The following is a 23,983-nucleotide window of genomic DNA, read 5'->3' as shown; positions in this document are numbered from 1 at the left end:
ACATCAAACGGAAAATAATGTTCTACAGTTCTTTCACTGCCTGTATGCGCGCGCGTGTGTTTGTTCCGAGCGGACGGACAATCGGGCTCGTAAACTAAGTGGCCCGAGGGTCTCCTTTGGCCGCATTAAGCAAATAAAGATAAATTAAGCTGAATGACCGACAACGTAAACACATATTCTCTTGGCTCGGCGTTCCTCTACGCATCGGCCTCGATCTCGATGGATCGAGAGAGGCTGATAAACGGATGGACGGACTCGACTGCCGCCATGGCCGGGCCGTAATCGAACTTTACACAATTGAAACGGAAAAATAAACGATTTCCTCCATCTCCGGCCTCACATCTGAAGGAAGCGGGGAACCGCTTCTAACGCATAAAGACGTTACCCGCCGTGCATGATTGTGCGCGCCCCGGACGGTATTCCAGCGACTGTTGACATATGCGAGAGTGGATTTTAATGGCGCCATTTGCTAGGTTTGATTGTGGGGAACTATGCCCCCACCATTCGTCCCACTTGCTTCTCCCGTACCACCTAAAGCTGTACCAACCAACCAGGACATTGACCAACGATTCTCATTCCCCTTTCATCATCTTCAACCACCTCGCCGCCACCGTTCAGGGGGGTACAATCGTGTAAACGAACACTTTTGATTGATTTACCCCAGGAACGGGAGAACTCGACAGTGCCACACACAATCGGTTGCATTCTCGTGTGGCTGGCTGTGAAGTGCGTGTCCCATGTTTGTCTGTTGTGTATGTGTGTTTCCGCCCGGTGACCGATGGAAGAATGTCCAACATTATCAACCGGCAAAGCGGTTTGATAGTTCCGTGCGCGAGGAACCGGATGTGAAAGGTGTGTACCTTCCTAAATGAGCACATATTTCCTTGTCTGTCGCCGTCATCTCACACCGCCAACAAAGGCGATGGTTTGTTTTGCATCTTATCGTGACTGTTACAAAGCTTCCCATTTAATTTATGGGTCAGGGTATTGGATTTAAAGACATTACCATCGGACAGCGTGTGAGAGCAGCATATGCAACAAGACTATGGAATACGGGTAGTAGGTAGTGTAATTGTAAATGACAAATTGTGTCAAAACAAATGCATACACGGGTTGGTTGTGCCATTCTTTCAACTATAAGTGTCTTTATTTCAATGTTCCAAAGTTAAGTTTTCTTTATCAATCTCATTATTGACCAGATTACACAGAACAGCTTTAAGTAAAAAGACATTTGAGTCATTAAAGGTTTACTAAATTATTCGAAACAAAAGACAACAATACAAGCAAATCAGTAACTTTTCAAAACTTCAATAATAACCTAATTGAAACAGAAAGGACCATTTATTGATCGAGCGAAAATGGACAAGATTATTTGTTACAAAATATATATTTTTCATCGAAATCTGTACTATAATGTATTCATCGAAAGCATATTGCACTTTATTTACTGAAACACTGTTAAATGTCGCGGAATAGGATATTCTTTCTTTGGTGTTATAATGCTCTTTGATTAGATATGTGTTTTAATACGTTCAATACGTTCCCTGCATCACTAACAACATCTTAGTTTCGTTTTTTTAAATCAATAATGCCTTAAATAACACGAACAAACAATTAATGTTGTGTGATTGGAACATATGTTTTGCTTTATTTTGCAATTTTATTGTTTGTTTTTCGGTAACGCACAACCATACGAACAATCAACAGCAATGTGTATTATGTGTAAGTGATTTGTTTCATTGTTTGTTGAAAATAACTTGCCTGACCTGAAACAAATAGTAGATTGGAAATGTGAGCTGTAAACAGAACCAGATAGTGTAGCATGTTGTTATAAACGAACATGGCTTTACATTGTTTTATAGCATAAGTAATATCAATAATTATTGTAAACAAAGTAAATAATAAATATCCAATGCGGAAAACCATTTGACTGCATCATTGAATCCGATCGTAGCGACGGCTTACGTCCCGACGCTCAGCTTCACTCATTTTTCTGCTGTTTTCTTACGTACTAGATGATTGCTTTAGTAATTCCCGTGAGGGATTTAGAGGGATTCCGCATGAGTGCATAAAGATGTTACGTGAAAATAAGTGTCGGGACGTACGCCGTCCCTACGAATAGATTCAATGATAGCAGCCTAAGATCGTGTAGTTTTAGCTAATCAAAGTCGCACAGGGCTTCAAGAAAAAAGAGGAGATCTGAAAGCGAGGGAAGAATTTGAGTGCTGTATTCTAATTTTTGGTCCAAATGCTTACCCCGAGACACTCGGATTTCGTTTCAGCTCGTCTTCAGCGATACTGAGATCGACTTAAGACGCAGGCTATTTTGTTCCATCCCGTGAATCTTGCTTAGTGTTGGCAATAATCGATTCGACGTTTCATTCGTGGGACGAAACCTCCAACAGTTCTTTCATCATAACATCAACGTGCACACACGAAGATACAGGGGTTTTCAAATAAATAAATAAATAAATTGTTGTAGATTTCATTTATAACAGCGCGTAGCACGATTTATAAAGCCAAACGAAATGTAAACAAAGTAATTTGGAGTGAGTTTTCATATGCTAATTATTTAGTGAATTAAAAAAAATGGATCAAATAACACATCTTTCACATATTGCAAAATTACTTGAAAAACTCTGTAACACTCACGCAGATGTCGTCGATGCTCATACGGAAAATGATCGGCCAAAATAAACGACCTGATTGTGGCGTACGTGAGGTTCAACAGTGTTTATGATACATCTCCGATACGATTTCATCAAGCGATTATGAAATTCCATTTATCTTCCACCCGGATCCATGACTGGCGTGCTGTGGAACGAAATACATTTATTTACGAACCATTTCGATCGCATTTCATGGGATTGTGAAGGACTGCAAAAAAAAACGCCGCACTCACCCTGCAAGTTCCCACGCACACCCAGCGAGGGAAGGAATGCTCCAAGCAGGAAGTTATTTATTGTTTCGACGAGTGGTAAATGTGGACGAAACGCCACGGTAAGTAAAATAAAAAAGTAAAGCCGTAATAATAACCGTCAGGAGCACAAGCGAAACGATGTGTCGTCGAAGTGTATGTGTTTGTGTCCCCCGCCGAAGCTAAATCGTTGCCAACGTGACCGTTTGTGTACTGCTGCTTGGCTGGGGAAGCGGCCGCGTAATCGTAGTCGGAATGCTGAATCAAACACATTGTGCGGAGGTGGTTGCAGGTATCATGCTACTACTATTGGTATACCGCATCCGTCGTCGTCGTCGTCCCCGGAAGGAGTCGGGGATTTTCCATAATCCGAACACGCACCCGGCATAAAGTCGCACGTGGCGTATCGTCTTAATTGCAAGACGACCTCCCCCGGCGTTGCTAACGTCGTAACGAGATTTCCGATTATTTTTTCGACGGAAACGCAATCGTTGGCCTTTCTCCGGAATCCCCCCGTCCATACTAGTGTGTGGTTGGAGGGAGGGCGAACGGTGGATGAATGGTCTAATTTTATCATGCTGCCACACTGCACGGACGGAAGCGAAAACCGACCTCACATAAAGGAGTCGTCGATTGCGTCCAAATGCTAAACAAACAACCACGCTTCCATCGGGTGCCACATATGGTGAAGATACTTTTGAGCGGGCCTGCACGGATGGCACTGAAGTAAAAATATATCATCTTTCCAGCATGTAGTTGATAATCGTGTTACCGATAGCAACGGTTTCGTGTGGCAGCAATTTCGCTTGAAACGGATCATCCTCAACCGATGTTCCGAAGAGGTTAACACGCTCCGACAGTGCTGTTTCCATGAGCATCGTCGTTGGACAACTTGCTACAGCTCCCCCCCCCCCCCCCCCCCCCCATTATGTGTGTTCGATACCATCTGACGTTCCTCTACCTACAACTTTTTCATGAAGATCAATATCTACGCGTACCATTTAAATAGCACCAAATTCAATTTACACATTAAATCCTAAAGTCGTGGAAAATACCTTCACCGAGAAAGGTTTTCTCCCTCCACAAGCTAATCCCCATTCTTGTTAGCTCAATTAAGTCCACTCTGACCACACCAGTCAGTCTCGTTTGAACAAACCTCGGACCCTGGGTCCAAAGAGGGTTAGTCAGCAGGGACTTCAAAGCGATTTCATCATAATTCGTTCTCACTGTTCTCCAACAATGTAGGTCGGTCGGTGGCCGTTGTGTGTGTGGCATTTAGCGGGTGCGTACCCTTCTTGTTGACATACCCGGCGAAGAAAGTGTATCCGAAGCAGACGAAGGGAAGCGCAAAGAGCGAATTATTTACAATCGCTACACTAATCCCGGTCCCGCGTGAGCCCCACCGAGCTGGTTGGGGAAGCTCGCTGCCCGGAGCTGCTAAGTGCAATTTGTTGCCATAAACGGTTAGTAAACAGTCGTTACGATGACGACAACTCCGTTTCACTATCGCGGCGCTGATGGTGCTAATGGTGGCCCGTCGTCCCGAGCAGGGAGGGAAGGGATATAAATTGCCAACTCCACGCTGCTGTTGCTGCTGCCGAGGTCGGGTTGCGTTTTCTCTTCTGGATAAAACTGGCAAAAGACAAACATAAATTACTGGCATAATCCATGTTTATTGATTGGAAGCGGTTGATTTAGTTTCCAGCGTTTCGAGCGACTGGGAGAGCTGTGAGTCTTTCAAATACATGACGTAAATGCAGCCTTAATGTCGCTTCTCTGAATCGGCATGCGAAGGAAATTAGTTAATTTAATTTGCAATTTTAAAATTATGAGACGCTGAAATTATTTCAAACAAAACCATTTCAACTTAATCGTAATTAGAGAGTTTGAGCTATGCACGGCAATACCAGCAAACACATATTTCATTGAAGAGGACCACAACTTAAACAGTTGATTTTCTTGTGTAAGGAAGGTTTAAAGAAACAATTCTAAGCCTGCCTGTCATTTCTGCCTCATTATAAATTGGGCTGAGAGTCCTCACCACTTGAGGCCAGTGAAAACGAATAGTGGAAATTGAATGAAAACAAACCTAGATGAGTTAAAAGTAGAGTAACGCCTTATGTTTTTAAAAATAACAATCACCATAAGCAAGCGATTCTGACTAGACTCCAAATAGAGCACATTCATCTCACACACAGGTCTAAATCTGATCCAGAAAAATACAGCTTCTGCGTAATTGCAATAACAGAGTGGGTAGCAAACGACACGTAAAGGGAAATACTCAATTTAGGAAACAATATAGAAGAAGTATTATCAAACAACAAAGAAAATTAAAACAATGAAGTGAATTTCTTAAAAGCGGTAAATGTATATAACAAAATTAAATCGAACCATATACATAGCCGTTAGCAATAATTTGTAAATAACAATAAAAGAAAAGCTTCGAATGTCAGCCAAAAGGCTCAAAGACTCTATAAAACAATAAAAAATCTTCATCTTTACAAATATCCACAATAAAGTGTTGTTGGGTTACTATCTCTCATTTACATTTATTTATATACAGTATGGTATAAATAGACCTTTAAAACCATTTACCTTTAAATTTTTGCAGCAATGTCGCTTTGTTATTCCAGTTTAGCGAACCTATACGATCAAAGCTTTCAACCTGCAAAAACGAGAAGATAAGCCGCATTGAACAATAAGCATTTTAATTATACATATGCAGTAGTACATGTAAACATGATTGTTGTACAACTGCTTTTTGCTAGTTGTTGCTGTCGCCTAGTGCATTGAAGACTATTCTAAACGCTAAAAAATATGAATAAAGAAGAAACAGAAACAGACTCTAAACAGTATAATGTGTTATTGAATAATATCATAATAGTATTACAAAATGTAAAATCTTCTGAAATATTTATGTTTTATACTCGCAATGTATTACGTTTGGGAATTTAGTGAATTTAAAATTGAAACCTTTCTAAAATCAACAAATCCGTAAAGTGAATTTTTAACTAACTCTATTTTAAACTACAAATGATCAAAAATACTCTTCATTACCTAACAGTTTCTGAAACTTAATGCTAACCATGTCTATATAACCAATGAATAAAAGGTAAATTGTACAGCAACTGAACACACATTTTCTAATCGAGTAAAGTAAAATATTGAGCTTCATTATGCAATCCCCTTCTGCCGAGCAAATCAAATTGACAAGTTTTGACTGACTTGCGACTGCAATGACCGAGCGCTGCTGCACTCACTGATTTCCCTTGTTTCTGCTTTCAAGATTGACATTGAGATTGTAGCCGGGGTTTCTCCGGGGGCCCAAGACCACCTGCCCCGGTATTCCCTAGTACCAACGCAACAGCCCGAACCAGTGTGCGATTGCCAAATACATCTCAGTTGCAGTGATTGCTGTTCTTGACGCTACAAACAGTCCCCGGAGCACTGCTCTGATCGACCCGGGACCCAACTACGAACAGGCAGCATCAACAGAGAGAACGATACGAACGATGGTCGCAGGCCCTCGTTTACCACCTGCTGCGAGTAAATTTTATGCTACACAGTGGTAACTCTAACCCCGTCCGATGGGTTCCGACAGCTCTGACGGTTGAAAGCTGAAGGTGGAAGCAGGCAGGCAAGTAAACTCCACTTATGTTACGGTTGCCCGCCCTTGCACCTACCATGCCCCCGTACACACCGACCAGTTACAAACAAATGAAGGAAATTATAAATAATGGTCTTCGAAAATATGTATGTTTGCAGTGTTATTATTATTAAGACCCGCAGTGCACAGCGGCATTACAAGCCATTCAGTTGTACACGATCGGTGCCGCACCATACTGTACCCTCTGTCCATCATGCTGTAACAATGTCCCACAGGCAACGGGGCAGCACACACTGATGAGTTGTCATTTTTCTTGAGCGTTACAGACGGGCCCCGGAAACAATGCTTGGCTAGGCACGGCGACCACGGGCACGGGACGAGTGTGTTCACAGAAGGATGTGTGTAAATATATTTTGTCGATTCGTCGTCATCCGTTGCAATTGATTTCGCTTCGACCGATTCGTCACGAGTGTCTGATTTGCTGCGTCTGGGATGGACATTGCCTGTGCCGGGAGTGCAGTGGCGCACTGACGTGATATGCGCCCCTAGTAGGGGTCCGTGCTGCGTTAACCTCTTCAGCAAATCGTCTTCGTGGAAGGTAGATTATGTTTTTTTTTTTGTATCATTTGGAAAGATGCCACACGATGGCAACATTTGCTGCGACAAAGGTGCGACACTACGGGGTTGTAAGGTCACTTTCTCTTCACTAGCTGCATGTTATAAGGCATGTTTACAGTGTTTTATATACTATTGCATGTCAATATCTAATAGAAAGTTAGGATACAGCGCGTTAAGGGCAATACTCAACCAACCTACAAAGTGTGTAAGTATGGTAGAGTGTCTTTAAAATGATAACCAAACATGCAACTGTGCTGATGAGTCAGAGAAAACACACCAGCACTGGGCAGAATTTATGACACACCATCCACACCATGCCAACAACATTCTGTTCTGCCAACAGACACACACACTCTGCAAGCAGATGATGCTCCGGCGGCTGCTGCTGATGATGATGTTAAGCATATCAGTTCCATTTGTGTGACATTTTAACAACGCAGGCCCCCGGAGCTATCTGGCCCGTGGGAGAGATCTGCCTAATAAACCATCGCTCGCGGACAGATAGTAGCCATTAGGGAGTAATAAAATGTGCAAAAATGTGTTCCTTTCTAAAACACACGCGCGCTGTACCCGTCAGCTATCCGGACGCGTAGGAAGACACTTTGAAGCGCACAAATCCGCTGAAAGGGCAATTTAGATTGTGTGTGAAATGGAAGAAAGGAATGTTGCTAGCCAAATTTACACACACTGTACCCTTTTTAAATGCCTGCTTGTATGAAGATGCTGTGCCATCAAGACACGAACAGGGGGGCTGTTGCTGGTGTGTTTGGTAGACATTAACTGAATCATGGTGAAGATTTGCAGCACCTGGCACTGATTTCAGGGGAAAGAGCACACTTGACCGTCTAATTTACGATTGGAATCAAGCGTCCGTCATCTTTCGATCGTTCAAACCGCACAAGATGAGTACCCCCGATGGGGCTGTGCAAACGTGTACGTAAGTAAGAACTGGCCGCACATATGCATCGTCATGTGACAGTGTAATAATAGGAACGAATTTCACAACACACAGATTGCGAGTACGAGCGACCACAGGTTTCTTTATCGTACGCAGAATCACGTCCCACCAGGCCAGTCGATGAAACCGAATGGAAATGTCAATCGCTTATCTAATGGCCCAGCCAGACGCGTGATGGACCGGACAGAGAGCGAGAGAGAGCGCGCAAGTGTATGGTCATGTGGCCACAGGGGGAATTAAATCTCAAATCTTGTCCGCGTGTGTGCTTGTGAATCATCGAGACACGCACTGGCACACGGGTTTTGCATGGTTGCAAGCGGAAAGGAGAGGACGGCCACGAGGAGTAGACAAGGAAAATGTGATATCGTGGAAAAATAAAGCCACTCGCTGTCACCAACATACCAACGCGGGCAAACAACGACAACCAACCACGGAGAAGAAACGCCACTCCAGTCACGTTCCAGAAATAATGAAATGCATCAAATTCAATCGCCTGGGGAATGCCGTGCCTCGAGTACGTGTCCGACTGGGTCGAAGGGGGAACCACAGAATGAATTATGAATTGAGCCGACATATTGGCAATCGATGTTCCAAAATTTCAACCATCAATATGGTGATATGCCGGCAACCGGATTGTATGGCAGATAGCTGATTGTATGACACATAAACGAAAAAAAAAACGCACATAAAACCACGTAGACCATCAAACCTCGATGGAATAACCCCGAAACCGATATCTGGCCATTAGCACCGGCGAGGAAGCTACCTCCTCTCACAGGGGAGGATGTACATGTGGGAAGGGGTCGTACGCAGCCCAATCATCTCCAGCGCGACACTTTGAAACGCTAAGCGACACTGGCTTTATTATGCCAGATGTTTTAATGAGTCTTGCAAACGATGAAAAATGTGCCTTCGAGTACCCTCCCTGGCCGATCCGGTCCACTTCCGGCGTGCGTCATGCGTACACACTCTCATCGAGCTGGGCCACTACTATGACGTGAGCGGGGCTTCTTTACCTTTCCGCTTAACACAGCGTTTCGCGTAAAATAGTCGCAGCAACAGTGCGCAAACATAATCAAGAATAATGGCTGCACTCTTTGAAGCAGCACCTTTTGTTTGGCTGTGTTTTAAATTCAGCTGCCATTGTACCGAGGGCGTGTGCATAATTTTCGAATAAAATCTAAATAGTAATGTTGACACGTTAGAAATTGTCTATGCGTAACGTGACGCGGCTTGCTGGCGGTGGAGCTGCCGGCTTCTTGCGACAAAACGGCAAACACAAACCGTACCAAATTATCCAGCAAACAAGATAAAGGAAGCTTTACATGCAACAATTCAGGCAGCCGCTCGAGAAATGAGCGATAAAACTGCACACTACAGCCATTACCTTCATAATGATGGGACGGTGGTAACTTCAGCGCGCACAGCCATTTGCATTCAACGTGCGGTGCGCTCTCGCGACAAAGTTGGCCTTTCTTCGGGTTTGAGAGAACGTAAAGTGAAGCAAAGTGTGCCATTGTTTACTGGTGTGCCCCTGAATCGGCGAGGGGATGCCGTTGCATAAAGAGAGCTCTCATAATATCGCGCTGTTTTCAGCCACAACCCACAAGGCAGAGGCCGTAGGTCTTGGCACGGCTTTTCCAACATCTCGCGATAAAATCCTTAGCAATTCAGGCCTACGTCTAATCTCGGAAAACTAGGCAAGGCAACTCTTGAACGCCAAGAGATAATCTCTCTACCATTCACGGGCGTAATTCGAATGAGAACGGAGGGAAATCTAGAAAAGCGGTGTACTGGCAGAGGCAGCAGCCACACAAAGCCGTACTTTTGCCGCTCGAAGTTTGACATGGAAACGGGTCGGGGTCGCTTATAGCCGTCGTGTCGTGCCACCCCTTAAGTGTCAACCGTCCCATTAAAGGGTCTCAAAGGACCGGGACCGAGAGATAGCAACCAACCGTCGGCATAAATATTCAATCTAATTTCCAAACACCGAAACAAACAGACCCGCCGCACAGTCTCGCTTCGCATATCGTTGTTGATGTTGATAAGAGAAAAATATTTTTGGGATAGCTAGTTTTTTTTTCTTTCTTCTTTGTATCGTTTTGTTTTTGGAAAGAGGTTTTAGTGGCACCGCTGCGTTTAGTCCACGTTTAGGGACAGAGAGTTTGGAATTTATTTAAACCTCTGCGCTGGCCGGTGAGCCGAGCGTGTTTCTTGCACCAACTTCAACATTCAGGACGCTCCTGCCGGTGCTGCTACTGCTTGATGATGATTATAATTTAATCATCATTATAAATTCAACAAGACCTGCAAAACCAAACCTCGCTGGCGAGGGGTACACCAGCAGCCGCCAGAGCCCAACGATGTGCGGAGGATGACCACTTCTGGGTGCGCTGCATCGCTGGGTGGGAATCCCTTTTTCCTTATCGCAGCTGCTTGAAATGAAGGAAGCCGTAAAATTGCAAAGAAAGGTCAGAGCTACATAATTTGTTGAGGAAAATAAAACCTGAATCTTTGGCTTGCCACTGGTCGTCGTCGTCGTCGCCAGTGCTTTCACGTGCGCTTGAGAAACGAGCCAAAAAGAAACTCACGCACACGCACACCGCGTGTCCCTTTCACTTGGATGGGATGTTTTTTGGGGCTGGAAGGAGAAGAATTAAGTGCGTTGTTTTTGGTTTATAATGTCACCGTGCACCGCGTGTCAGCGGTTGATTAAAGTTCGCCATAACCGTTGATGATTCAAAGCTCTTGCAAGCAAAATTCGGCAAAGTTTCGGCAAGCTCCAAAAGCCGAACATCGTTAATGACACATCGAAATGAACCAAACACACACACACACATGGTGGGGCCTAATGAAATTGTCGAACGGGCTGTGACGACTCGGCTCACGCTCACGGCACAATATCTTTAACATAAAACTTTCCGTGCTGCTCAATTTCGTCCGCATGATTACCATCCCGGTAACTGGTAGTACACCTCTCCTGGTGGAAGCTACAATGTGAAGTAAAACACTTGTTCGATCCCCAACCGCTTGCTACTTCTACTACCATCCATCAGTAGGCTATTGCCATCAGAATTTCCAAGCCCAAAATTCGGCATGTTGTTTCGGAGCTATTTCGTCCTGGCGCCAGGAACTCGCCCCTCTCAGCCTTCACGGCTCACCGGAGTAGCGGAAATGTGTGTTTCCCTTGTACAGAGCGAGCCCTCTTGCCACCTCAAAACCTCGTCTCCTGCCGACCGACGTGAAATGAATGGTAATGGTAATTGTATGATTATGAATCGATTTAAATGTTGTACCGGTTTATCTGGCATTACCTACGGATATCGGCCCCTGCTTGCTGCACGTCGAACTTCACCGCGAAGGTAGGAAGGGGCCGACCAGAAAACGAACACCATAAGGTAGCAAATGATGGGGTTCGGAGCGCGATTGTGCCATAATTTCGGACGCTAGTTGCTGAATATTCAGAGAAATTAAACCCTTGAATTATCTCAGCACTAAGGGAGAGTACTTTTTTTGGGGTTCGTGCTTGTTTATTGGTGCCATGAGTTTGTGTGCGTGTGCAGCCTGTTAGCTCACTTCTTTATGATTGCGTTAGTGCGGTAGTTCGCGTTGCTGCTTAATGCTATAGCGCCGACAATGTTGCACAGGGCGGAAAGTAATGGCAGCGGAGAGCGTTTGAGTGGAATGTACACGCAGCTAATGGCACATTGATAAGCGGGAACTGGAGTGGACTGGTCGCTTGTAAACAAAAAAAAGGGGAAAGGAAAGGGTTACAGCATTCAAATTGCTAGCCGATTGTTGGCGGAAGTATTTTACATATGTTCTAGTCGCCCCAGTCGCCACTGTGAAAACAATGCATGATTTATGATAAGTTGGCGCTGATAGCAGCTTGAATAACCAAAAAAACCAGCCCACTCTACTGTGTCTACGGGCTCATTTCCGGTGCAGTATCGGCTGGCGAAGAATTTTGTTTGTAAATGAGGTTTTATATTTGGTGGAAATGTGGATTGTGTGTTTTTCTGGGCTCGGACAGTTGTATTTCACCCTTAAAAGGATAGTTAATTACGATTTCAGTGCATGCAAACCTCCAATTAGGAGCACTTACCAAACGAATATGCACTGTTCAGGATCCTGGTATGGGCTCAGTGCAGCTTGGACAAAGAATATTTCCATTAAAATTATGGTTGGTTGTAATTATATTAAGGACTTTAATTAATTAATTGATCTTGCTCGGAGCGTACAGCTCTAATTTAGCCCGTCCGTTTCTTTACTTTCCCTTCGAACAGCTATCCATCTTGCAGTCGCCGCGGGGGGGCAGAGCTATCTTTAAAATGTAAAAAAATCCCCAACAGCATATCATTACCATGCGCAGGTGATTAGCTTTTACGGCCACACCGGTGAGACTCGTTCTCAAATCCTAGAAAACTACACTGAATAGCTCATCAACTTTAACGACATGCCAAAGATGACCGAATGCGCCCGACGCGGGACTACTTTACGTAATTTGATGCCCGTTTGAAGGTGGCAAGCGAGCCACAGCACAGCACAGGAAAGCAAATGGGGAGAGAAGGAAAAAAAAGCTTCACATGATTGTAAAATTAGTTCATTTATATTCGGTTCGTTTCTGTCGATTTGCTCCCCAGATCCCCTGACAACCCTGGGACGGACTCACACATCGGTAACTATGGGATAGCTGACTGCTGCAGGGGGTGAGAGTAAGAGAGCTGTTAAAAAGTGGATTAGTGTTATTGGGTACCACACTGCAGCGATCCCCTCCTTCCAGCCCCACGCGACTATTTCTCGGGGCGACTCATCCGTTCTGCTTATAAATGGCTAATAATCATAAAATTGGCTTATTTGGCATGAACAATTGGCCAATTTCAGAATCGGACAGCATTTTGCCAAAAAAAAAACCCCCGATTGAAGCGCTGCTGCTGTCATTTTCACCGGCGACGAGTCGATTGGATCGCTCGCTTTGCAGCGAATGTTTTATTTTCTGTTTTTATATTAGCTGCTTTCGTTCAGTTTTATTACACCACTGCAATATCATATTTCCCTTCCCTTTCTGGTGCTGGTGTAAAGTACCGAAAAGGTACCAAACAAAACCCATTTGCTTGGCCCAGTCGTATGGTGACCTTCCTTATTCTATGGGTTATAGATAAGATGCTTTAAAGCGATTTGTTTTTACAACCACAGTCAGAAATAGGACTTAAGGTAGGCAGATGTTGATCTTGTTCGTTGCGTGAATGATATGCAAATGAAAGATTGAGAAATGATTTTCGGCTAAAATTGTGAACTGTGAAATGGTACAATTAGAGTTTATTTTTTATTATCAGTTTTATTTGCCTTGACGAATAGCAGAGATACGAATCATGAAATGTTCTTCAATACTTCCCAAGGTCGGATGTATAAATTTGTTGTTTTATTTTGTCGAGATGATTTTCGAAATACTGCTTTGTTATAAATCGTTGTAGCCGAAATGTGTTTAAAGTGCCTGATTGACACGGTTTGGTAGTTGGAGAAAAAAAGCATAAGTTGTTTTAATATCGGACCCTTCGAGCAATTGCTTACATAGAAAAATATTCCATACACCCTGCAAATGATATATGTATTGTCATATCACTTGAAATGAGTGAACTTGAAGAATGAATGAACTACAAACTACTCCTAATACTCGAAAGATTGCAACCATGAACCCAAAACCTACGTACATCAGGTATTATTTTTTTAGGTTAAATTCGCTAATTTAATTTATTATTAAATTTCTAGGGCAAAAATCACAACTAAGAGATAATTTTGATCTTCCGATTGGATTGGAAATCATGCCTTGATTTCTCGACGCTTTTCCGGCAAGTAACCGTCACTAAACCCACCTTTAAATCCTTCCGAATCTTCGTGCAGTTATTCTGCATCGTCTCCCCAAACCCAAACAGCCCCCTAAGAGACCGAAGCCTTACGATGTTTCGTAATGACAATCATCTCATCTCTCCCGCATGATTTAAATTTATCCATTCATTGTACCATCGCCGGGCCGCCGCCGGGACCTCTCGCCGTACGGTTGGACGTTCGTTCGTTGGCCCGTTCGCGTTCGTACGTTCGGCAGTAATCAAATCACTTCATCAATCTTTCTCGATCTTTTGCGCGAGATCTCATTATAGTCCAATTTCCCTTCACACTTCCCACCCACAACCCGAGAATTCCACCATCTTCCGAGGCCGTACTTTGCCGCCCCCGCCCTTGCTCGCTGTGAACCCGTGGGTCGATCAATTTCCCGAAGGTTAGAGCGCTACGGAACTACGGTGTGGAAGCGATATCTCGTTTAACCTAAAACCTCTGTACTCGTGTACCGACGACTTGAATTGTTGGGGGAAAGATCCACGCACTGGCGATGCTGCAAAGTGCCAGCCAGTGAAGCAGGATGGGGATGGTGGAGCGATTCGAGCGGCCGACGTTGGAGGCGAGCGCACAATGTACGCGGCCGGGTCTTACTAATTTCACGAGCTCAATGAATCAATTTAATTTAATAACACACTCTTTTAATACCCTGCTTTTTCACCTCGACCACCATCACCGCCTTCGCCAGTCCTGTTTCGTCTGATCGTGCGCAACGGTGAAATTGCTTCGACCGGCGGCGCCAATGCGCAAAGAATTACGAGCCGAAAGGCGAACAACGAGTCTCGGCGTATATTAATATCGAGTGGCCAGTCTCGATGGAATGGCCGCACGATGCTTCAAACCAGACCCTTCCCCAACCCTGCGTAGTCACACTTACCCACACACAAGGCACTGGCTCGCACAAAAAAACACATTCAGGCACGGGCTGTTCTCACAAGCCGTTCGAGAGGTTGGGACGATATTCCCCATGGGGAGACTAACATAGAGAGCTAAAACAATCGAATGCTGGTTTCATGCTGGAACGAAACCGTGCTCTCCGTGCGGAATGCTATCGATCGAAAACTGATGTCTGAGTCATTGCCTTGGCTAAGGATGCCCCACACATTCCAGGAACACACTTATTCAAGGGGTAGGTCGAACGGAAAGAGAAAAACTAAACCATTCGTTCTGAACAAATCGATAAGAGAGAAAAAAAGATTGTGCTTCGCATACACAAAGTTCCCAACATTTTTCCCTTGTTTCCTTCAATAGTCTCTAACACAAAAGGCTGACATTAAGGTTGCTAACGATCTATCGTTCAATGGCATGAAGGTTGGGTTTTGTTAAGCCGTTCAATCTTTTGCAAAAATTCCGCACAGCATGAATGATGGGGAAACCAGGCTGGGATGATGGTAAACGCATTACGGAATGAAATTAATGAAGTTTTTTGTGTGAATAATTTTAACGCTGGCAGCTTAATAGCCCTTACCTAAACGGCTTTTTAAAGTCAATGCCAAATGCGAGCAAGAAAAGAGATAAATTGTCTGTTAAGTTTATTACACATTGTATGAAATTATATCAGGCCGAGAATACATTGGCTTGGAAGCATTTCATACAATGACTTGTTTCAATAAATAATCTGAGAAACCAACTCTTACATCAATGGGTTATTATTGTTAATTCCACATGATTTAAAAAAAACATTTTAACAATTGAAATTATAGATATACTTTAATCTACAACTAAGAATCTATGACCATGAAATAGGAGGGATACTTTTGAGACTTTCTACTTGAATGTCTCATGTATTTATGAGACAGTTCAGTGACCAATGTACACTAATTGAGTGAAAAGTAAGACTATCCTTGGATCACTATAATTCATATGATAGATCAGCTTATCAGGTTAGTATCATCCTTCATCACATTTGAATATCAAACAAGATAATTTCCAGTCCATCAACTTCATAGATAGAGAAAATGCCAAATTATTTATGATTTGTGATTTTACCATCAAACCTGAAGTGATAATCAAACCTGAAAGATTCGTGAAAAAATCCTCATTACACAAGTACATGATGAGCCTTTTAAACTTTTTGTAAGACTCTATCTAGTTCACAATGAACTGTTCAAATAAGGATACAAACATTCGTAACCAAAAATTGTATTATAGTTCTACTGTGGCTGCTTAAGGATGAATAAAATCCAAATCCTTCTAACCACAACTACAGCACTAGAATAATTACTAACAGAAGATGATTAGAATAACAGTAAATACAATTATATAATGTAAAAATAACATGGAAAACCATGGAAAAGTATTTCAAAGTTCGTTCGAAACAGATTTTACAGAGCATAAAAGATATTAAGTTTGACGAAAAGATACACAACGGCGAACCATTTGTTTTCATCCGTCTGTTTACCCATTTAAACCAATCACTCTTCCAACACCAAGACTCATAAATTCTATACTGTGCTTAGTGGATTGAACCACAATCCTTTGGCCGGGTTATGCGGGCTCTGAAGGCTGTTCTTTAATAACCTCCATTGTTCAGGTAACTCATTTCGTTTGCATACTAAGTGTGTTTGTGTGGCTGTATGCATCAACTCGAGCCTGAGTGGTTGAGGCTGCTTCAAATCGAAGCTCGTGCAACATCTTAACAATACGGCACACGGCAAACAACCTTTGAATCAAATGCTTGTGCGCTCGTTTCAAGAGATGACTCGCGAAAGTGATTTGTTTTTTTGTCTGCGGCAGACTCTTCGAACCACTCATTTACGGCCTTTTACGGATGCTGCATCATATCCCGGTGGTGTGGTTTTGACGGAAAGAAGCAAACCGACAAGAGCATACGGCCGCCGCTGCCCGTTTTTGTGTCTTTATGCTCAGGCAGGGGGTTGAAACGCAGTCGAAATTGTATGATGAATGATGATTGAAGCAGACACGATGATGATGCAGCATCCACACACCGAGAGAAGAGGCACACACAAAATTGTGTTCTTGAAACGATGAAACCCCCCGCAGAGGAACTTCACTTGTAAACGCACTTTTTTCCAAAAGTTTGGGTATTGCATTCAAACTTTAATGAGGTAAATTCGGCAACATCCGTAGAACATTGAATTATTTCAATGTTTCATTGGGCGAATGGCAAATCTTTTCCATAACATGTGGTCTAATGCGCCCGCATCGGACACGAAATAACCAAGGCCGCATCGGATTCCGCTGGGAAATCCTATTATCCTGTTTTGCGAACGCATTCAATTGTTCGTTCCACACACGCAAGCACATGTCCGTAGGACCCACCGGGGAGTGTTTCTGGGCTCATTTATGCTACAGAAAATAAATCTCGGCCCTGCGTAACCCACAGGACTGGCGGTTGTGCGTCTAAACGGAGAAAGGATCCGTGCAGCAGGCTCTTCTTCGGTTGTGCGTGCACTCGTGGCAAGAATAATTTCTAATTACTATGCCGAGTGGTTTAATTGCGTTAAAGGAAACATAAAAGCCCGTCCTTCGCCATTAATTGATCCTTCCGAAAGGCTTTCCCTCAACCGGAACGGATCGTGCTGTGCGTGTGTGTATGTGTGTGTGTGCTTCCCTTCTAGAACCAATTCATCTCGCCGTTGCCAGATCAGTGTAAAAGCCCACAGGGCTTCCCGCTCTCTTTCTCTTTCTCTATCACCCCCTCAATTTCAATGCTATACAACGCCCATTGTTATGATGTTTTTTGTACCCCCTTTTGTCCTTTCCTTCACCCTTGGACTAGAAATGCTTCACTCCAAACCACGACGGCACAGGATCGGGGATGTATTTAAATTCAATACTCTCAGTGGTACCTTCAGGCTGGTTTCTCTCTCTCTCTCTCTCTGGCTATGCTGGAGCGCAACATAATCGTACCTTTGAGTGTTAAAAATTTATTACTACTCTAGCTTATTTATCGATCGTTCCATTCGATTTCCTACCCATTTGTGCAGCAGCATGTGTATAGGTGTCAGAAACGATGCGAGGATGCGATGGCAGGGGTGGCCAGGGGTGAAGCCCAACACCACACAAGGGCAGTGTGTAACCGTTTCCTCGATCGATCTCTCTCAACGTCCGATCGGTTACGATTGTATTTTTATTCCATTTTTTTTTTAATTCCATTCTGCCCTTAGCACGACCCTAACAACGGTTTCAGTCTTCGCAGTTGTGTGAATGTGTTGCTGGGCTTACAAACCTCAATCCAACAAGCAGCATATGGTTAATTATGAAAAATGATTGATTTCAGAAATAAAATTCTCCACAGGGCTAGCCGAACAAGAATCGATCGGCCCGTCCCACTTCGCCCCGTTATTGCCCGTTCGCGCATTTGTCTCGGTTCGGCTCGACAGTTAAGAGAGATTGCTGCAAAATCATCCATTTTAAGGCGCACATCCTGGCTGGGCTCGGCAGTGCGCCGCTGAATTATGAAAAGGAATGGTTCATAACGCCAACTCACCGGCCAACAATCAATATTTTACACGCCTGTCCCAGTTCTGAAAGATCCGAGCGCGGAAGAAACTCAGAAACTCGAAAACCAACGATTGAAGAACAACACCCGACTCCAGCTTGTACGGCACCACTAATGGATCGTTTTTGCAGCGTACGCTTTTTATTCGCTTAAATGAATTTGCAAGTACTATTAACTCTTGTTTCAATCTCAAGTTCCCGGTTACTCATATTGTGTGTGCTGTTCTACAATTTATAAAAACAAAAAACAAAACCTCGATACGATCGATTTCTTTGATGTTTTACAGCACCGGACCTATCTGTACATCGGAGTGTTGTGTTCGTGCAATCGCAAAACCGATACTCACTTACAGTAATAGCAGCTATATCCTGAAAACTGCCATCCATAAATCAATCGCAAACAGCATACCAATTCCATTTTATGGCATCAGAAAACTTCAAAGTTCCATTTCGTTGAACGGTTACAAATCTCCCGCCACAAATCACATGTATTGCACTGATGTGATCCCTTCTTCTCCTTTCGCTGGCTGGCTTGTAGTAGTGGTGGTGGTGGTAGAGGCATGCAGCATATGATGGGCAAAGGGAAAGGCGAAAAAAAACCCAAAGAGCAGTGTGAAATGACTGCAATCCATCGCCCTTGATATCCGATACATCACGCGACCATTTCAACACAGCCAACAGCATCCCCGAAATTATGTTTCCCATCCTACTTCCACGCCTCCCAGACCCGACTGCCATAGAATCTGAGTGACAAAACACAAACCGGAGCAATCACTTTTCCTCCCTTCTACCCTCCCCCCCTCACCCTGTTTTTACCGCACTGCAATCGAGTGACGCTTCCCCTTGCCAGTGTTCGCCATCGGTACACGCGCCAGAGTGTGCATTTGATTTGGATGTGTTTCCGCTGGTTTCAAACTTTGCATTTGCAGAGCCTATCGTTTTTCTTTGATCTTCTCAAATCGGGGCTAAGGATTACAGGGAAGGTGTGCTGAAAAGCGTTCATACCGCCTGTCGGCTGCAAAATTCCGTACCCCGGTGTGACGGCAAACCGTGACATGATTGTGTGTCAAAAAAGGTGTGAAAACATTACATTCGCTTCTGTTTTCTTTTCACTTCTTTTTTTCAAGAGCATGATTTTATCGAAGGGACCTTTCTATCTGTGTTTTGTTGGTATCACAGCAACGAGAAAGCCGTGTGTTCGCTGATATTAATCATACCCGGAGGAGTTAAGAGAGTGCTCAGCTTTTAAGTAAAACGAGAAGTTTGATGTGTTGCTTGTTGTTCGTGTTTCGTTTTTTCCAAACCATTTATCACGATAACGATTTCAAATGGAAAACGATGCTCAATGAATATACATGTGGCTTTCATGTTACATTTAAGCTTTGAGGTTTATGATAAGTGTCGGATTAATAATACAGTTTTTTTGCTAATACTCAAACTTTATAAGATTTAAAATAAAATTTTCACTTATTGGAGTAAAAAAAGAAAATTTCAAAAAGAAACACGATAACATCAGCAGTATCTGCGATATCAGCAACTATTATAAACAATCACATGTTCGTTTAAACTCTCTGTATTTAATTCCTTTTGTATAATATTTACGCAAGTTTGCTATCAAAAGTCCCAAAGCTCAACTTATTTTTACTTCATCTCTATATATTTCAACTTTTTTTGAAATCAAAAGATTTACATCACTCATTCATCTGTTTTAAATAGCATAGAAGCATTATTTTTGGAACATAAATTCATTAATTGATTGATTGATTTATTTATTTATTCAAGATATTTTATGGGTCTAGTATTACATGAACTATGACCCTTGCCCCTTATTGCTACGTATTAAAACTATGTAAGATTGTAGTAACCCAGTTTCGAGAGCCTGCGTTGTCAAATTAAAGTCAAAAGTTTCGAATAGAGCATTCAATAGTTTACAAAGTTTCAAAATAGAGTCGTTGTACGAGGCTAGAGTTCCTTCATACATTCTCATTTCAGCTTGGAAATAAACACACTCTGTGCAGCTTTGCAGCGATGTTCAAGAGATTACAGCCGTGCAGCGATCGTGTACGGTAGTTGGGCATGTTAAAGTTATCTCTCCAAGGCAAGCAACGATGTAAAATCCACAAGAAGAATTGATGATTAAACTATAAGCTATTACAGAACAAAGAGGAAGAAGAAAACATATTCTACGTCAAATTTATAAAAGATATCTCGTATATAAAAATATGTTAGAATACATTTTCCCCGAGATTACTTTTGTATTACGCGTTGCATTGTCAATGAAATCAATTATATGCCCATTTAAATATTAATAAAACACTGTTTCAAAAACATCAAACCCAATGATGCAGAGGTAAAGTCCCTCGACCTAATAAGAAGTTCATGTTGGATTTAAATCTCATACAGAAAGCGGAACTTAATGTCCCACTATTTCCCATAGCGAGTTTACCCAGTCAGAATGTTCATTAGTTGCTAATAACAGATCTTTATTATAATCAAAATATTAATAGTTGCTGTGTACGTTATTCTTCTAAAATCAAAATGTGTTAAGTAGAAAGTAGAGCTTCGACCCAGTTCTTATTCTTCATCTACTTGCCGTATACAAAGTATAGCCTTATTAATATAATCCAATCTAATTGGTATTCCCAGAGTATAACAATAAAGTTTAAAATAATAATTAAAAAAAATGTATTTTAGCCAAACATCGCTCCGAACTATTCATATCTGATAGTGCAACTGCGAACCCATTTGTAAGATAATCATTATAAAGCACGTGTCGAAATGCTCGCCTAAAACCCTCGGTCACGAATTCGACACCCTACAGTTCACTTCGCAGGATAAGATGACAGGCGCAAACAAAGTAACTAATTATTAAGCCAAACAAACTACATGAAGCCCGAAGCCAGTATAGGGCCCCGCACGCATCATAGATTTCCCTCACATCCGCGTGCCAACAGAAATGATGCACACACACACACACAAAAGAAAACAAAACTACAACCCCTTAGGATTGCGTCAATCACCGCCCTACAACACCCCTCGAATCGAAGAAGACGCACAAACAGCACACACACACATATCCTTGCTGTTCGCGGCCTTGCGACTGTGTTGTGGTTCGACTCAAAACGTTGTGCCACAGAAGGAACGGTCCGTGACGAGAACGCATTACCCGTTAGAGCGTACCCGTTGCGTATAGGTCCAAAGTATGATAAGAATTCTAATTGTAACTAATTAGGCACAGCCGTGCTTCCTACTAATCACGGCTTTCAATCCGGAACGAGAGCAAGATGATGATGGTTGGCGGTGGTGCGTTCATACTTCGACCCGTACGCGTTCGATGCACTTTGGCTCACCGGAGATAGAGCGTACAGTGAAAAGGGGTGACAAGGCAGCAGCCTGGCGTAGTTTAACATGCAGAACCCCACCACCAGCAAAACAGAACAGCCAGAGAGCGAGTAAGTGAACCGTAATAAATCATGGATGTCATATTAAATCGTATTACGCCACACTGTTGTTGTTGGTGGGTTCGGCTCTGCAGCCAGCGCACGCCCGCTGACGACCCCCGTGTTTCCGGACAAACAACAGCGCCGGTGACCGATTTGTCGTTTGTCGATAGCAGAATGGTAGGGATGGTTATTTTGCATCATCCAGGACACAGTAACAAGCGACGGGGGACCTCGTAGCTGCTAGGTGCTTTATTGGAACAACTGATGACAACCGATGGCAGACGCGTCGTCCTAAGCGATCATAACTAGTCAAAAGACCGACGAGGAAAAGAACGACTTTTCTAACGTTACAATACACCATTACAGAAAGGCAGGCAACGGTTCGAGAGGGGCTAGTTCTTTAACCGCCTTTCGTAATCGCGTAATCGTATCGGTAAACAGACGAGCAAATCGGAAACGGTAACGTTATTACGCGAATGCAAATAAACGTCCGGAACTGCCGTCGTTGGACGATTTTGTTTTCTTTCGTTTTTTTACTCGTTTTGTGTGAGCAAACGTGTGCGTAAGCGATTGCTTAAATATGATAATTTACTGTTTCCTTTCCATGAGTAGGATTTTCGTAAAACCTGTTATGATGACTTGGAATGGTTCTATGCACTATTTACGATTGCAGCAACAATGTGAAATGTATTGCGTACTTTTATTATTTCCTCTAACGATTGTTTTTCCATTCCACCCCTATGTGGTGCAATTCCCAAACAAAAGCCCCACGGCAGTGGTCAAATAATTTGCAAAACATTTTGCTGCCTTATAATGTTTGCGCAGTTGTCGATGCAGTCGTGCCGTTGTACTGTTTACAAGCGCACCTTCAGCCGTTGCGCCACCGCTTACCGCAGCAACGCAGCAAGTCCGCAGCTCATCAATAAACGAGAAATGGAAACAGTTTTATTTGGATTGAATTTGACGCTGAGGGAGGAGAGTAAAAATTGGAGCAGTAAATAGCGGGATTACGTGGCGGTTCGGGAAATCATTACCGGTCCGCGGGTGCCTTCCACACTGTGCGCGCTCCACCGGGATCAATAGCACCGACCCGAGGGGAAAAAATGTAGGCACGAGCATTTCGATGCGCTCAGCGGGCAAAGGTGAGTCAATACTGGAGATCCCACCTCTTTACCTCCCTTTGCCCCGTCCGCCAGCCGGTGTTGTGGTGGCAGATAACGAATCCGTCTGTTTATTGGTGCCATTAAAAACGCGAACGCCGGAAGTTGAGTGCGCGGCGACGAGTGTGCGTGCGTGCCCGCCTGCGGAATGGTTGTAGTAATACGATATTGCGGTTTATTGCAGTACAGGGCAACATTGCACCATCACTTTTTTTCTGACGGGCTCGTCATCGCTATGGCATGGAATCGAGTAACTATGGATAAATTCAATTTCCGGCCACTACACTCAACGCGTTGCGACTCGAAGCGTGGAACGGTATCGCGGGGAGTCGAGCAAGGACTTACCTGGCGGTGGTAATTCGCTTGGCAAACGAACCCGATGAGAACGAACGGAAGGTAGAAAAAAGATGATAAATGAAACACCAAACCTGCACCCAATGGCACGAAACACAGCACTAACGGAACAATTAAGAATTTCTACTTGTCATACCATAAAGATTTATTGGCCCTCGTACATAAATCGTGCTGGATTGGCCCTTGGTTTGGATTTTGTTAACAGTCGGTTTTAGAGTTTTTGGAAAGGAATGGTTTTTGGTTTTTATTTCGGGTTGCAATTACAATGTGCTGGTATAGGCATTCACACAGATGCAATTTGAACTTCAAACAGTATTTTGTAATGTATAAAATAATATTACTTTCAAGATCAACAAATCCCTTGGTGCGCATGATTTGTTCAGTAACCCTTTTTAATAGCATTATATTACATCAAAAATTTACAATTCTTGAAGAAACCAAGCTACACGATAATGCTCATAAAAGAAATTGTTAAAACCTGTGACTTATTGTAACAATTGTGTACATAGTGCATCTATTACATGTGCTTCAATGGCTACGTATTGTTATTCAATTAGACAAAATGTG

The 23,983-nt window shown here is 43.2% G+C and overlaps 1 protein-coding gene across 9 annotated transcripts in view; it reads right to left on the bottom strand.

The window, feature by feature from the left end:
• LOC1270888 (mpv17-like protein) overlaps positions 1–23,983 on the bottom strand; it is a 171,894-nt gene that overhangs the window by 50,111 nt on the left and 97,800 nt on the right. For 5 of the 9 annotated variants that reach the window (XM_061640754.1, XM_061640755.1, XM_061640750.1 and 2 more), the window contains exon 3: positions 5,513–5,582. The exons of the other annotated variants lie outside the window; for them this stretch is intronic. The gene's annotated coding sequence lies outside the window, so the exon portion shown is untranslated. The remainder of the gene's footprint in view (positions 1–5,512; positions 5,583–23,983) is intronic. 9 annotated transcript variants of the gene reach the window in all.

Source organism: Anopheles gambiae, chromosome 2 (genome assembly GCF_943734735.2).
Source record: "Anopheles gambiae chromosome 2, idAnoGambNW_F1_1, whole genome shotgun sequence".
Lineage (NCBI taxonomy): Eukaryota > Metazoa > Arthropoda > Insecta > Diptera > Culicidae > Anopheles > Anopheles gambiae.
This window is presented reverse-complemented; position numbering and strand designations above follow the sequence as displayed.